The sequence below is a fragment of the Meleagris gallopavo genome, chromosome 20 (genome assembly GCF_000146605.3).
Source record: "Meleagris gallopavo isolate NT-WF06-2002-E0010 breed Aviagen turkey brand Nicholas breeding stock chromosome 20, Turkey_5.1, whole genome shotgun sequence".
Lineage (NCBI taxonomy): Eukaryota > Metazoa > Chordata > Aves > Galliformes > Phasianidae > Meleagris > Meleagris gallopavo.
This window is the reverse complement of record NC_015030.2, coordinates 6,432,721-6,446,674: the sequence shown is the minus strand read 5'-3', so window position 1 is coordinate 6,446,674 and position 13,954 is coordinate 6,432,721. Positions and strand designations below refer to the sequence as shown.

The window sequence follows — 13,954 nt, the reverse complement described above, 5'->3', positions numbered from 1 at the left end:
GCTATCTCAGAGGACTTTTAGGCCCAAGTCTGAGATTTCTCTTCCTGACATAAGCAATCCAAAATATCACAGTTGTGATAGAGCACTGCTGAACTCCTCAAGGCTTCAACAGAAACTAGAAGCTCTATTTTCTTAACTGGCTGGTCAAGCATTCTGTCTGAATCTTTAGACATCTTTTCTTCCAAGTGCTCTCCATGAAGTTAATGGGAGCACAAATGTGTTTAACTAAAGACAATTTATGGAAAACATTCATAAAGACAAACCTATCTCTCGTGATCAGTTTTGCTGATGTGTGTAGACTGGACACTGTCACTACAGCATCATAAGAACTTTAGAATTTGCTCCCTCTTTTGTTTCACTGTCAACTGGCCAAATATTTCAAGCATTTTCCTTTAACAAATGTGCCCTTGTGGGGGAAAGTCCATTAGTAACACAGTACTTGCATCTTGTCAGGACCAGACTTTAATGGCTGTTTGAATTTTAACTATTATTTGCTAGCTGTTCCTGCTCAAGCTGACTACGTCCATAATAAAAGCCATTAAATACCAAGTAACTGGCCTCAGTGTAGCTGCAGGGTATAATGCTTAGTATGATCTGAATTTATCCATTGCAAAGCAAAGACTTTGACCCACACAAACCTTCTGGAGATGGAAACTATTTTTTCAAAGGAGATTGCCTATTGCAAGAATAAAAGTATTCTTCTTTGCCACAGGGAAGATTACACAAAGTCTGAAGGTAACATGACAGACTGTGAGCCATTTTCCTATTGACAGGATGAATGAAGACAGTGTAAAATAGTTGGTAGTGATATACCGCTGAACATGAGACAAGGCGACCTGGTGTTTGAATCAGTGGCAATGTACACTGTGTAGAAGACAGAAAATGCACTGCATTGCCTCAGCAAAGAACAAGGCAGTTGTCAGATTCCTGGATGAAAAGGCCATGTGAGTCAAGCTGAACTCTGCATTTTTTTGTCCCTTGTCATTATTGCTACCCTCTGAGCACCAGAAAGCCCTCACTGCACAGAAAGCATAACTCTGATTATCGCTGCCCGGCGATACAGCAGGGCATGAGCAAAGGAACTGCAGCAAGCACAGGTAGAATGGTAAGTTGTTGTGGTGCACATGGGTAAGTGAGGTTCACATGTGGCTCATGTGAGTAAGTGGGCACATGAAGCCTTGATTGTGAAGCATCATAGAATGCTCCAGAAAAATTTCCTGAACATCCATTGGTCAGAGTAGGTGGTTAAAGCCTCTTCTCTTCCCAGCAAGGGGAACTTAGACCCTGCTCAATCACAGCTTTGTCCTGCTGTAACCTAAGAAAGGAGGCTGAGATAAAAAGGGGATGTGCTGTCCATCTCCTGAGTAATGGTTGAATGAAAGCATTACATCACAAACCAATGGAAAAATAGCACTGCCCCTTGAGAGATCTATCTTCCCCACTCTTTGTGGGTTTTCTGCAAGGATGTGGGGTCTAAGATGAACACTGGCAGCATTTCCACTTACACAACAAATCTGATTCTAAGCCGTTTAAAGTAGTTAGGAATAATAAATCAAAAATCTGTAAAAGAAAAATTAAAGGCATGGTGATCAATATGAGAAGAATGTGTATCTCTCACGTAGATGTGAGGTAACAAATACAAGTAAAATACTCAGTGCATGAAAGCAGAAAGGTAGGACAAAGGTTAAAATAAAGTTTTCTGGTTATTTACTCATGTCCCAATCAAAGTCAACTGAAGAAAACAGAAAGGCTTTGGGCTAGGCTGCTAAGACATTTGCACATCTTAAATGATTGCTGGATGCAACCAGTGCGCTGAGACCAGAATACTGAATGCAGAATTAAAAATAAACAACACATTAGCTCAAATATGAGCATAACACAGAGCTCACAAAGCAGTTTTCCATGCGAAGCCCTTAACTCACGAAAAAAAAAGCAACAACAGAAGAAAAAATAACACAATCAAAACCAAAATTCAGCCCTCACAAGTGATGTTCAAAACAATGCTTGGCTGGAGAGATGAGTTTTACACCATATTCCAAATCCAAGCAAGCTCCACAGCTGGAGACACTAATCTGAAAATGTTCACTGCATGAACTGATCCCTGCAGGGGTCAGGAAGAAATTTATTTCCCTGAAGAACAATAACGTATTGGCAAGGTGTACCACAGGAATGCTTCACCTTTTTGAACCAGCGAGTGTTGCTGGTGGCTGGATAGCAGACTTGACAGACCATGACGTATCATCTGTTGAGGCAATAGCAGTGTAATATTGAAGGTGGCCCTGGAAAAAATGTTGTTTAGTTGAAAGGACTTCATATGTGATCCTGTAGGAATAGCTTACTGAGGCTTCATGAGCAAGTTACTCAAGCTGAGATTAACAATACTTTGCTCACTATCTTAAGTAAATCACAACACACTTTGCTTTGAAGGTGCTTCACATAAAGCATGCAGCGTGTGGGGGAGCAACAGAGTTCAACTTCTTTGAATTAATTGACTTACGCCAAATTGGCTCTCTCTTTCACTAAAAAGCATAATGCTGTGTAATTTCCTGGGGCTGGAAAGCACATTCCAACGTAGGTTAAAACTTAAACTGCTTGCAGAGTGCTTGGATCATCCCTGTGTTTGAGTGAAACCTGACATTTAGGCCCAGGAAAGCCCTGAGAAAGCAGCTAATCACAGCTATCCAGCAGTGGTTTTCACAGAATGATATTACAGTGCTTGAGTTACAAGACTAATTTGCTCCTGTATATGTTCTTTTTTTTTATTAGAATCAGCTCAGGAGTTTGCACGATTCCAGTGATGTTTAACGGGGATTAGATTGAAGTGAAAATGTGTTTTCCATTTGTCTGAGAAAGACACAACGGGGAGCAGAGCCCAGGAGATTACTGAAAGCTCTGGGTGATTCTGAGAGGCCAAAGGCTGAGTGACTTCAGATTTCAGTGGAGTGTAATAATCCCTTAGAAATGCACAGCCTGGTGTGTTCTGATTGTGCAATTATGGTATGGAAACCGTAGTGCATTTCTGAGCTGTGGATTACTCACTGTGTATCATTAGCACAGGTGTGACACCAGCGCTGGGCACTCAGTACCAGCTGCATCTGCAGTTACCTGCAGAAAAAACCTCCACTTCCCTTTTCCCTGCTTCACTGGGATGCAGTGTCTCTTTTTAAGTTTGACAGCAATTTAACTACAGAGTAGCAAATGGTGTAGCTGATTAGCTGATTACCTGATCTGTGGTTGATGAGTTAGCCATTTTGCCCACCTCAGGATATTTATACAGTTATTGGTGGGAACGAAGAATTGTTATTGCAGAGATCAAAGAGGCTGCATTGTTTTCCTATTCTGTGTATCTGTGTGACATATGGTAGACTTAAATCTCTGTACTTATCACATGCCTTGCCAACACAGGAACATATTGGCTTGTTTCATAATGCGTCTTTTATTTATTCACTTAAATTTGGTTGCTAAAACAAACATTTTCCTTGTCTGCATAGCAGTGTTTTCTGTGTGTTTCCACAGGTGCACTTAGCAGCCCCATGATTCTCCCTGCATCCATTCTGAATGCCAGCTCCAGATGTGGGTGCCCTGAGAGACATCTCAAACATCTCTGATGTCACAGAGACGTCTCCATATGACAGACCTGAATTTGGGGAGCCTTCTCACCGTGACTACTTAACATCTCCTATCAAGAGAAAAATTTTGTGTCTACAGGGGCAGCAGCACCCATATAATCCTTAATTATACTTAATTTTTTATTTTAAACAGCCAAAATACTTTATCCACTATGGGAGTAATACAATAATGTTGTCCCTACTGATTTTTCCTTTATTCCAACTGTTTGCTAGCTGCCTTTCTGTGGATAGATTTGAATGCTGTTAGTGACCTTGTGAAAACACTGTCGTCATTACCAGAACCAGGTCATAAATACCCCTGGGCACAATGAAATGTCTCACCTGCAATTCTTCAAATAGTTTCCACTGCTGTTAATACTTTGAGGTATATGAGGTCTCGCACATGTCTATCCACTAAATAGATATCACCTGCACATAATTTTTTGGCATCAAATATCTTCTACATAGAATTCATAGAAGTCTTACTTGAGGATTTATCAGTGCACCAAATTCCTGATTTCCTGGAATAACTCATCTAGAGGGAGAAAAATCAGCTTAAAATGGGAAACGGAACTTTTCCAAAGTTCATTGGTGTTGGAGGTCAAGTTTTAGTTCAGATCATTACAGACACAGATGTTAAATTCAGATTAGGAGTTACATTTTGGAAAAGTTTAAAATGTTTTGGGATCTGTGGTTTTGGCCTAACCCTCTCTTTAATCAAAAATGACATCCCTGGGCAAGAGAGTCTTCAGCTTTTTCGTACCTCTCAGAAATGTGCATTCAGACATACAGAAGCTATTTCAGTCTTGATGAGGTAACTCAGGTCATGTTTATTACCACAGCACAGTTGAAAAATCTCCTCCTGTTCACACGAAAACTCTCTTCCACACCCACATTTCATTTTTTGCTTACAATTTTTACAACTTTTTGGGTGGTGTTTTGTTTTAATGAGAAACAACAACAACAACAACAACACTGTTTCATTATGATTGTCAAATCAAATACACCACATTCAAAGAAAAAATTTAAGTGAAGACTTTCTCTTGTTTGTCAACTGTGGCTTCTATGAAAATAGTGGTTACTATAAGTGAGATGCTTTTGGATGTGAATATTTTCCTTTGAGATCATTTTAATTACTTCTATGAGAAGCACAATGAGTGAAGTCGTGTTAAATTTAGAAAACAGCTTCTTCAAGTCTCCACAAGAAATACTTGCACACCCATTCCTCAGTGCAGGTTTTGTATTTTGTTTATCCCACTTAAAGGGCTAAAGAATTTCACGTACACCCTATGTGAAACATTAAGACATCAATATGGGCCTGTGGAAATACTTTCACGTGGTGTCCCTGAAAGATCTGATTCTGTGTGCTTTCACCTACTGAAACTTTCTGGTCTGAAAGTGTTGCCTGGTCTCTTTGCACAGAGTTCAGAATGCATACAGAGAAGGGAACCAAAACAGAGACTGCAGCAGAAAGCCAAGCTTGTGCAGATCAGGCAGAACTGCCTCACTGCTGTGCCGTTCTTCAGTCACCTGCCTTCAGAGCAAAGGCTGGGTTGTATCCTTGTTTAAATAGAAAAAACAGCAACAAAACATCTTAGATAGCAGTGAAATTACAGGATTGTATTACAATCACAGCTAAAAATCTGATAATCATGATGTATGATGTAAACAGCATTTATGAGTACTTATAAAAATGAATGTAGTTACTCAATGTTACTTATTCCTAGCAGGTAAATAAAACTTTCATTTTATATGTGGGTGAACAAAAGACTTAGCCACAGCAATCTGAAACCTGGAACTGACCCCAGACATTCTCTGTCTAGCATTACACAAGGTAGAAAAGGAATTTACTAAATATAGTATTTTCTACCCAATGTATGTGCCAAACAACTGGAAAAAGAAGTTGAAAGGATACACATGAAAGAAAAAGAGTATCTCAACAACTTTATGTAAAGACATGAGAGTATTTAGTTCTGAGTAATTTCATACCAAAATGATATCAACAGATTGGACAACATTCAGAAGTGACCAACAATGATTTTGAGCTGGAGAGACTGATTCATAAAAGTAAAATAATACTGCTCATTTGTTCATCTTGTTTTACCAAACATAACATCAGCATTGGAAAGGGATGGTTTAGTGGGGTATATGAAACAGCTATAATTAAAGGGATGAGGTCAAGGAAACAAACGCCCTAGATAGCAGGGAAAACTTTCTGACACTATCTCTTAAGCTGCAACACTCTGCAAGGAGAAGTGATTGAGGCCACATCTCCTAGAATATTTGAAGTTAGATTAGCCAAAGCACCAGAAATTGCAGCACAAAAAGCAATCCTGGCTTGGCAGCGGAGAGGACAGGATTAGCAGAGGTCTTTCCTACGGTTACAGAGGGGCTGTTGTAGGGGTTCAGAGTTATTTTTGTCTTTTACAACAACTGTTTGATGAACGACTCCATTATTTCCCAGCTGTCAATGAATAAGAGGAAAGTGTTTCCCGTGGAGTAAAATCTTTCCTGTAAGGTAAAGAATCAATCGGAGAAAAATACCAATGTCAAATTCCAATGCTTCACTCCTTATTGTGCTTGGCGTGTTGCTTCCTCTGTCCTGCACAGCAATTGGTCCATACCAATACAGAACCAGCCTGTTCTGTCTAATAAAATTTTATTGCATTGCTTTTCAAAATAATTTCTATACTAGCACTCTGAAAGCCAGGAAGGCACACAGGGCAAGAAAAAACATGCCTACAACTCATTATGAGAATAGTTGCACAAAAGAATTTGACAATGCAGCACAGTTTGTCACATCAGTTTCATTCCACTAATTGTTTTTTTTATTTAATGAAGATTCATCACCCTAGAATAGATTGTTTCCATAAGAATGTACAGAAATGAAATTGAAAATAAAATCATTAAGTCTTATTATCTGTACAGCCACACCAAATTCTTTTTTTTTTTCCAATGACCTTCTCAAATTCCTTTCTCTATGTCAATTGTACTCTCTTAAATATTGCGGGTAAGGAGGCAAAAGGGGTGAAAGGAAGTGGTCAAACCACCATGTTGTCTGGTGTTGCAATAATGGGAAGCTGACCGTTTTCAGCATTGTCAGTAATTCCAACGTGGGTTCAGCCCCTGGAAATACTCTATCATCAGCAGCGTGGTGTTTGTACTAAACTCCCCTCAGTCCTTGACTTTAAAGAAAATCTATCAGAATCTGGGCTGGAATTTGCTTTGCCTCAGATGCCACATTCCCCATCTCAGATTATGGAAGCAAAGCAGCTTCTGAGGTGAGTCAGTAGACTAGCGGTGCCCTACGCCTTGCTGCAGACTTCTGGCTTTTGCTCAGCCACCTGACAACACAAACCTTTCATCATCCTTCATTTATATGTTTTTCCTAAAAGTAGGCCCTGTCACAGGAAAGCTGAACACTGTTTAACTCAGTCTCTCGCTTTCAGTCCCTGCCTGAACTCTGCAGAACCCTGAACTTGGGCTGGAGGCAACCGTGCAGCCCTGTCATTAGAGATGGCTCCCAGCTGCTCCTCTGGCCTTGTTTGAAGCCCTGTCAAGCTGCTAAGGCTGCTTTGCCTCCCTCACACACACTTTGCCTTCATCGTTTCGGTGGGTTGTTCTCCTCCCTCTTCCTCTTGTTCTCCCTCAGAGCCTCCATAAGCCCAAAGCTTGCAGCTGCCCTCAAGGGGCCATGCTAGGCAGGAGGGTGGGCCAAGGGACTGCATGAAGACCCAAGGGCTGCAGAGGAGACCTTAGGGACATGTGTAGGCCGTGTGCTGTCATACCACTGTGTATGAAGCACAAAATATCCCTCTTATGGCCCCAGATCAGGAATGGTCTGGTTTGAGGAATTCCTGAAGGTATTCTGTGTGGAAAAGGATCCCATTATACAGCCTGTGCCCTCAGGCAGTCTGTTCCAGAGCCCATTGAGCCTTATGGACCGTGGGTCACTTTCAGAATGTGTCCACAGAGAACAATTACCTTTCTTCTTATGGTGTTTAATTATTAATTTTACTATTTTTGTAATTTTCCCATCAAAGCAGGTTACAGTGCTATCTCTTCCAGGTCACCCTGATTTCCCTTTCAGTTCCAGTTCAGGTATCTCTTTAAGGGCGGAGGAATACTGGTCCAGAAACACAGACAAGTTTATGCAAGGTCCCATGAAATACTGGGACCTGCAGAACAGTGGTGTACATCAAAGAGCTCCTCCACTTTGTTCTGGACATGTTGGAAAGTAGAGGAACTGATTGTATTTTCCAGGTTTATTACTTCTCTTAAACATATAAAGAAACTGTCTTTCTCTCACAGCATGGAAAACACAAGGAGAAGTCTATGTTTCACAATGAGGGAAAATGATTTTTAGATGGCTGCAAATTGACTGTTTAATATGAAGAAAGACAATCTCCATTCAATTTCCTCTGTTTGCAGCAATGTAAGTCCATCCTTTTGCTTTTACATCAATGGAAGTTGTGGTCCGTAATTTCTCCTTCCACCCTTCTAGATAAACACGAATGAACCTAACATGCCCTTGGCTCTTGCACAGGTTGATGAGGTAGAGTCACCCTCACAAAGTCAAGTGCAGTTCCTACCTGTATAAGTCCCATTTGCAAACACCACTCCAGAAGGGCCTGAGAAAAAGGTGGGTCACAGCCAGTCACAGCCCATTACACACACTTAAAGGCTGGTTCATAGTCAGTGCACATTGATCCTTCAGGCACAAGTTCCTATTTAGGCCATGCATCTCCGCTGCATCTGTACTTGCAAGCAGTGACAATCACCATCAGGCTGGTGGTATCGACTGCTTTTGTACTGTCTCATTCTGTGCACACTCTGTTTGCCTGTTCTATTCTGATAATGCTGAAAAGATTCCAATTTTAAATGGGGAAAAAAAATGGAAAAGAAAAGCATAGTGCCATTGAGTCCTAAGAGTGCCATTGAATCCCTAACTCATTCCCCAGCTGTTTGCTCTTAGGCACTGGGGAGTTGTAAATAGCTGGAAGCAAGACTGCAGAACAGTGGTATATACATTTTGTAAATGGAGCTCTGAGTAATGTCCTGGTTTCAGGACCAGTGAAGTCAATAATGGCCTAGAATATACCTCCATGTGCAGGTTATTATAAAATGGAATAATAATAAAAGGGGTTCTGGATTTTCACAAGTTCAAGTCATAAAGAGGAGGGAAATTATATATTTACTCTGCCTTCCAGTCATTTTTTGTAGCTATATTGATACTTTTCTCAGAGAAGAGAAGGAAGAAGTAATGCTGTCATCTCTGTAGGAAGAAGAAAAAGGAGAGAAGAAAAAAATAAAGACTTGAGTCTAACTTCAGTTCTTTAGGCATCTTTCAAGTTTAACAGTACTGCAGTCAACAGTAATAAACATTTAAACAAGTCAGTATCTTCCAGTGGCTTCCAATTATAGACAGCTTTACAAATAAAGGAATCAGTGGCAAAACCACTGTTGATTATCATGCATTATTTGTCAGAACAAGTCATGTTTCTTCATTACTACTAAGCAGAATTACCGTGAGTCATTCTATCAGAAAATCTGAACCATGCACAATATTTAGGAGTAACTGTTATATATAATATGGCCTTGGGGGGAAATAAAAAACAAAAAACAAACAAACAAAAAATATAATGGAGCCATATTTGTTATAGAACTGAGTACAAAGAATTATGGATACACTGAGGACTATAAAAATAGCAGTATCCTGAAACCACATATTTGCATCTGTGTGTAATAAAAAAAAAAAATCAGTTAGTTGAACTTTCCCTGTTGGATTGTGCTTTGCTTTTTTTTTGAGTCAAGTGGAATTATATTAATGGAAGTCATTTGTCAGCTTTGCAACCCAGTTTGCTCAGCATGAAATGGGTCCAACTGTTCTTACTGCAAGGTAGAATACATGGAATTTCGGAATTTTAAGATACTTTGGTAGTCAAGAGCTAAATCTCTCCTCAGGCATAGATTTTTTTGAGCCTACCTTGAAGTAGATTACAGATGACATCTTCATTCTGGTGGGTGGATGACAGATGCTCTGTTATTGCTGTAGGTTACCCCAGCACTGCCACTTTGACCATGAGAAACTCCAAGATTGTCATGGCACTATTTGAACAGTCAGAATAATCTCTACGGTCCTCACTCCTGCTGACTTCTAAGGGACTTCTGACTGGTAACCTGCAAAGAACGTCAGAGGCTTTGCAGAGTAAAGAAGATAGTAAGTAAAAAAAGGAAGACTGTCTGAATAAATTGAGGCTAAAAAGAAATACAGCATTGTACAAACACCAAGCCAGGCAAACAGTGATTGATTCAATGCAGAAGGAGGCAAAATGGAAAGACTACATATGCAGCTGCCACAGTTCCAAGTGGTGTGCTTTGCACATGCTACTGAAGCTCCAGCTTGTGTGACAGAAACCGTCATTTGCAGGCAAAGGGTATGTCATATTATCTACTCCAACATGATCTTGTTTTCATTTCTATCTTGCGTGTGTTGTCATCTCCTGCTTTGTAGTGCTACAGACTTGTATTTGCTACAAGCATGAGGCTACACTCAGCAGTGTGTCGTAATTAAGCCCTTTGAGGGTCATGCATATTTTAATTATTACTTATTTCATTGTCGAAAGCTTTCCCACATGAGATGCAGTTTTGTATCTCATGTGGGACTGAAATATGGGTCCTTCCTTCAGAACACCAAATATTACGCAAACATTAATTTATTTTCAGCTTTGCACATTTTAGATGAGTGTAAATCGACATGTATAGTGGGGGAAAAAATTTCTTCCATGTACTGGAAAGTTGAACTGACACATCAGAGCTGAGTGACAAGAAGTGGTGGCTACAACAGAAAATGATTAAATTATTTGTTTAGCATTTACGTACTGTATGAGTGCACCTTGTCTGTGTTAAAGCAAAGTAGTCATAGGTTTTCCACCAGCAAGGGCTGTGAATTTTAGCTGTATTCCCTTCTGGGATTCTGAAGTTCTCAGGTTCCGGCTTACACAACAGCAGAGTCTAAATACAGACCAGTTTTTCATCCATGAAATGGAAGTTAAATAGCACTTGACTGAAGTAGACAAAACAAGAAGATACGTAGACTAACTGGAAACATCAAGATTTGAAAATTACCTGATAGGAAAAGGGAGGGAAGGGGGATCAAAGACGTCCCAGGGAATGAAAAATTCCTTCACAGCACTTCCTGTTCTCTCTGTTATGCTAACCAAGGTAGGATTAGGTTTCAGCTGCCAAAAGAAATAACACTTGTAGATTTTTTTTGGTCTAGGGAAGTGGGATAGAAAGATTTAAGACAGCTTTTTCCGAACTATTTGCTTTTTGTCAAGCAGTCAAGTCTAGTTATTGTTATTAATTTGTATTACAGAACTACCAAACTGAGACTGGATTTCCATTGTATTAGGTGCTGCACAAATATCCAGTCAAAGGCTGGTTTTACCTCAAAGAGCCCATAGCCTAAATAGAGCAGACAGACAAAGGGCACTTTGCCCTAAGTTGTATAGCTGCTTAGCAGTTGAGCTAGGAATTATCTCTCCTGAGTCATAGCTTAGTACCTGAGCTACTGGAGAACTATTCTGGAGAACAGAACTGTCATTAAAAGAAATGAGCTTGCCTTCTTGTAAGCAAACATGAGATAGTATGAGAGTGATCTCATGAAGTTTACTCATCACCATGCAAGCAGATGTTTAGGTGTCTACTTTAAAGTGGAGAGGTGTAGTTCCTTGTGTCGTGTCTCTGAGATTTCAGGGGAAAATGTTAGACGTAAAAAAGTAATACATGGTTGTTGGTTTTTTTCTGTGCTCATGCAACTCTCCAAAATCTGTTAAGGAACTTCAAGCTGGCCTCAGCCTGTGATAAACTATTGTCTGAGCCAGCTCCTCTAAAATTACAAGGAGTACTTAAAGGACTTTGAGAGCCTGGACTGCATTTGTGCTTCTGTAGATCCTCAGGACTCCAGATATAAGTCTATGGAGCCTGGAAGGTAGGGAGAGATACCTGAAGCTATGCTGAATCTTTTGAAGATCCTGTCACCTTGGCACATGACAACATAACTTGGCTACAAAAAGTTGCCATCCATTCTTTAATATATACTGGGACTTCTGAGGAGGGACAAAGGCTGAGACCAACACATCTGTTCCCAGGTATCTTCTTAGCAGGACCTGAGGTCAAATGCTGTGTGTTGTGTGACTCGGACAGAAAAGGAAATTGCACTTTCATGCTAATAGAGAAACAAAAGACTTTCTGTAGAAATAAATTGTCAGCACAATAGAATGTATTGACTTGAAACTGTTTATTCCTAAGAGGTATTTCAGTGGGTAATTCCAAATCGAATCCTGTGTGTAAATATTTGAAGTACCATTTGAATGGTGAAGAGCTTTTCTTACATGGCGGAATTTCCTGCTTCTCGTTTTTGAAATCCTAACCTAGATGTGCACAGGTGACTATAGCTGTCTGCTGTGCACGTCTGAACTGCAGACAGGGAAGTAGTGGGGCAAGCAGCAGATTGGCTGTCACCCGTTTCTCAAGATGCCAGCCGTTATCAAAGCAGACCCTCTGAGTTTGCTCATAGGAACAAGCTGAGGTAAATGTTTAACTTGAGTCCTTAGAATCTATGGCTTGTACCTTTCTTTATTATTAACCCAACCCCTGTTTTTCTTTACAGTTGCATAGCTGCTGGCACACAAGAAACAAAGGACCCTTGACATAGCTTCCTCATGGTGGCATGAGTAAAGGTAAAGTACCTTTTATATTGTTTCCATACCTATGCATGGGAGAGAATGGTTGCATATTTCTGCTTGCCTTTTCTTTTAGGGCAGAACAGCTTGCCAATAACAAGCACTGCTTTCTTGTGCCTATTTTAAAAGTAAATTACTAGATAGATCCAGCTGATTTCAGCCTATTTTACATAAAGTGAAAAAATATATATATACATTCTAAGAGTAAACACAGTGAATTCATTTGGAGATTCACTTTTTCATAGATACATGCACATATTTCCATTGCTCTTCTCTTCAAGCTAGTAGCCTTACCTCTGTCACTGCAGTTTTCCTCTTGTTTTCTGTACTGCTCAAGTCTGAAAAGATCTGCCTCTTCTCCTAATGGAGAGGCTGCACTATTGAGATCTGAATTTCCATGAGTCCTTTCACTAAGCTCACAAAAACAAGATGCACCATTTGTTTTGCTTGCATTCTGCATCTTCCTTGATTTTTTTTTTTCTCTTCTCTCGAGTAATCTGTGAATTGTATAATAAAGTGTCTTGGTGAGGCAGGCACCCAGCAACACTGTACAGAAATAAGTAGGACACTTGTCTCACAGTTGTTCTGTTTATTATGTCAGTAGTGTGAATACTTGCTTTAAAATACTGTTAAATACTTACGTATGCTATGTGGAGGCTCAAAATTGGTTTGGGGAGAGAATGTTTAACTTGCTCAACGCATTTTTATTTGCTGTGACATAAACTTACATGGGAAATGGTCTAACTGAGCTTTAGCTAAAGTAACGCATCAGTGGAAATTAGAGTGAAGATCATAAGAATGACAATTTAAACAAAAAGTTAAAGGCATTAAGAAAATACTGTTGCTTGTGTTGTGTTAGATATATGTGTGCATATATTCTTAGATAAATATAACATATTTTTAGCAAAAGTAGTTTAATACAAGTATATTTAGCAAATTTAATCAAAAGAACCAATTTTTTCTTGTCTCCAACTGCCTGGAATATCATTTAAGTCCATGAATATATCCTGCAGGTCAGGTCTGAGCTCCATCTGAGCAGACAATCTCTCAGCCCCAATACGTTCTTTAGGAAGATCCAGGTAGATCTCCTCTTGTTCTTACATGTGTGTGTGGTGTCTTATGAAGCTGAGCATTTCCCAAACTACTGACTGCCACTATAAAGGAGATTTTTACAGACACTGCAAATACACTGTTAGCACTTTGCTTTATATCACAGAATCACAGAAACACCAAGATTGGAAAAGACCTACAAGATCATCCAGTCCAACCATCCACCTATCACCAATAGTTCTCACTAAGCCATGTCCCTCAACACAGCGTCCAAAAACTATTAAACTAACAATAAACTATTAAACGATTAAACTAACAATTACAGTATGGTATGGCAATGAAAGTATTTGGCTTGTAAGTACTTAGGAATGTGTCAGAAAAGGTTTGTGGGCACATTGTGAAATGTGAAAGTGTGTGATCAATAAGCAATATCAAGATACACTGTACTACCTCAAAAGAAAGTATAAATAGCTGTTTGGGAGTGGTTCACACATCTCTGATTCTTGTAAGCCTATTAGACTAGGAATAAGACTCTGTTATTCCCTGTTT

The 13,954-nt window shown here is 39.7% G+C and overlaps 1 protein-coding gene across 15 annotated transcripts in view; it reads left to right on the top strand.

Annotated features, from left to right (window-relative positions):
• The first annotated feature begins 12,044 nt into the window (after positions 1-12,044).
• Positions 12,045-13,954, top strand: part of KCNJ16 (potassium inwardly rectifying channel subfamily J member 16) — a 31,206-nt gene continuing 29,296 nt past the window's right edge. For 11 of the 15 annotated variants that reach the window (XM_010721476.3, XM_010721474.3, XM_010721473.3 and 8 more), the window contains exons 1-2: positions 12,118-12,201; positions 12,283-12,352. The gene's annotated coding sequence lies outside the window, so the exon portion shown is untranslated. Of the gene's footprint in view, positions 12,202-12,282; positions 12,353-13,954 lie in introns of all 15 variants that reach the window. The other 4 variants (XR_002120808.2, XR_002120807.2, XR_002120806.2 and 1 more) reach the window with 3 other exon arrangements.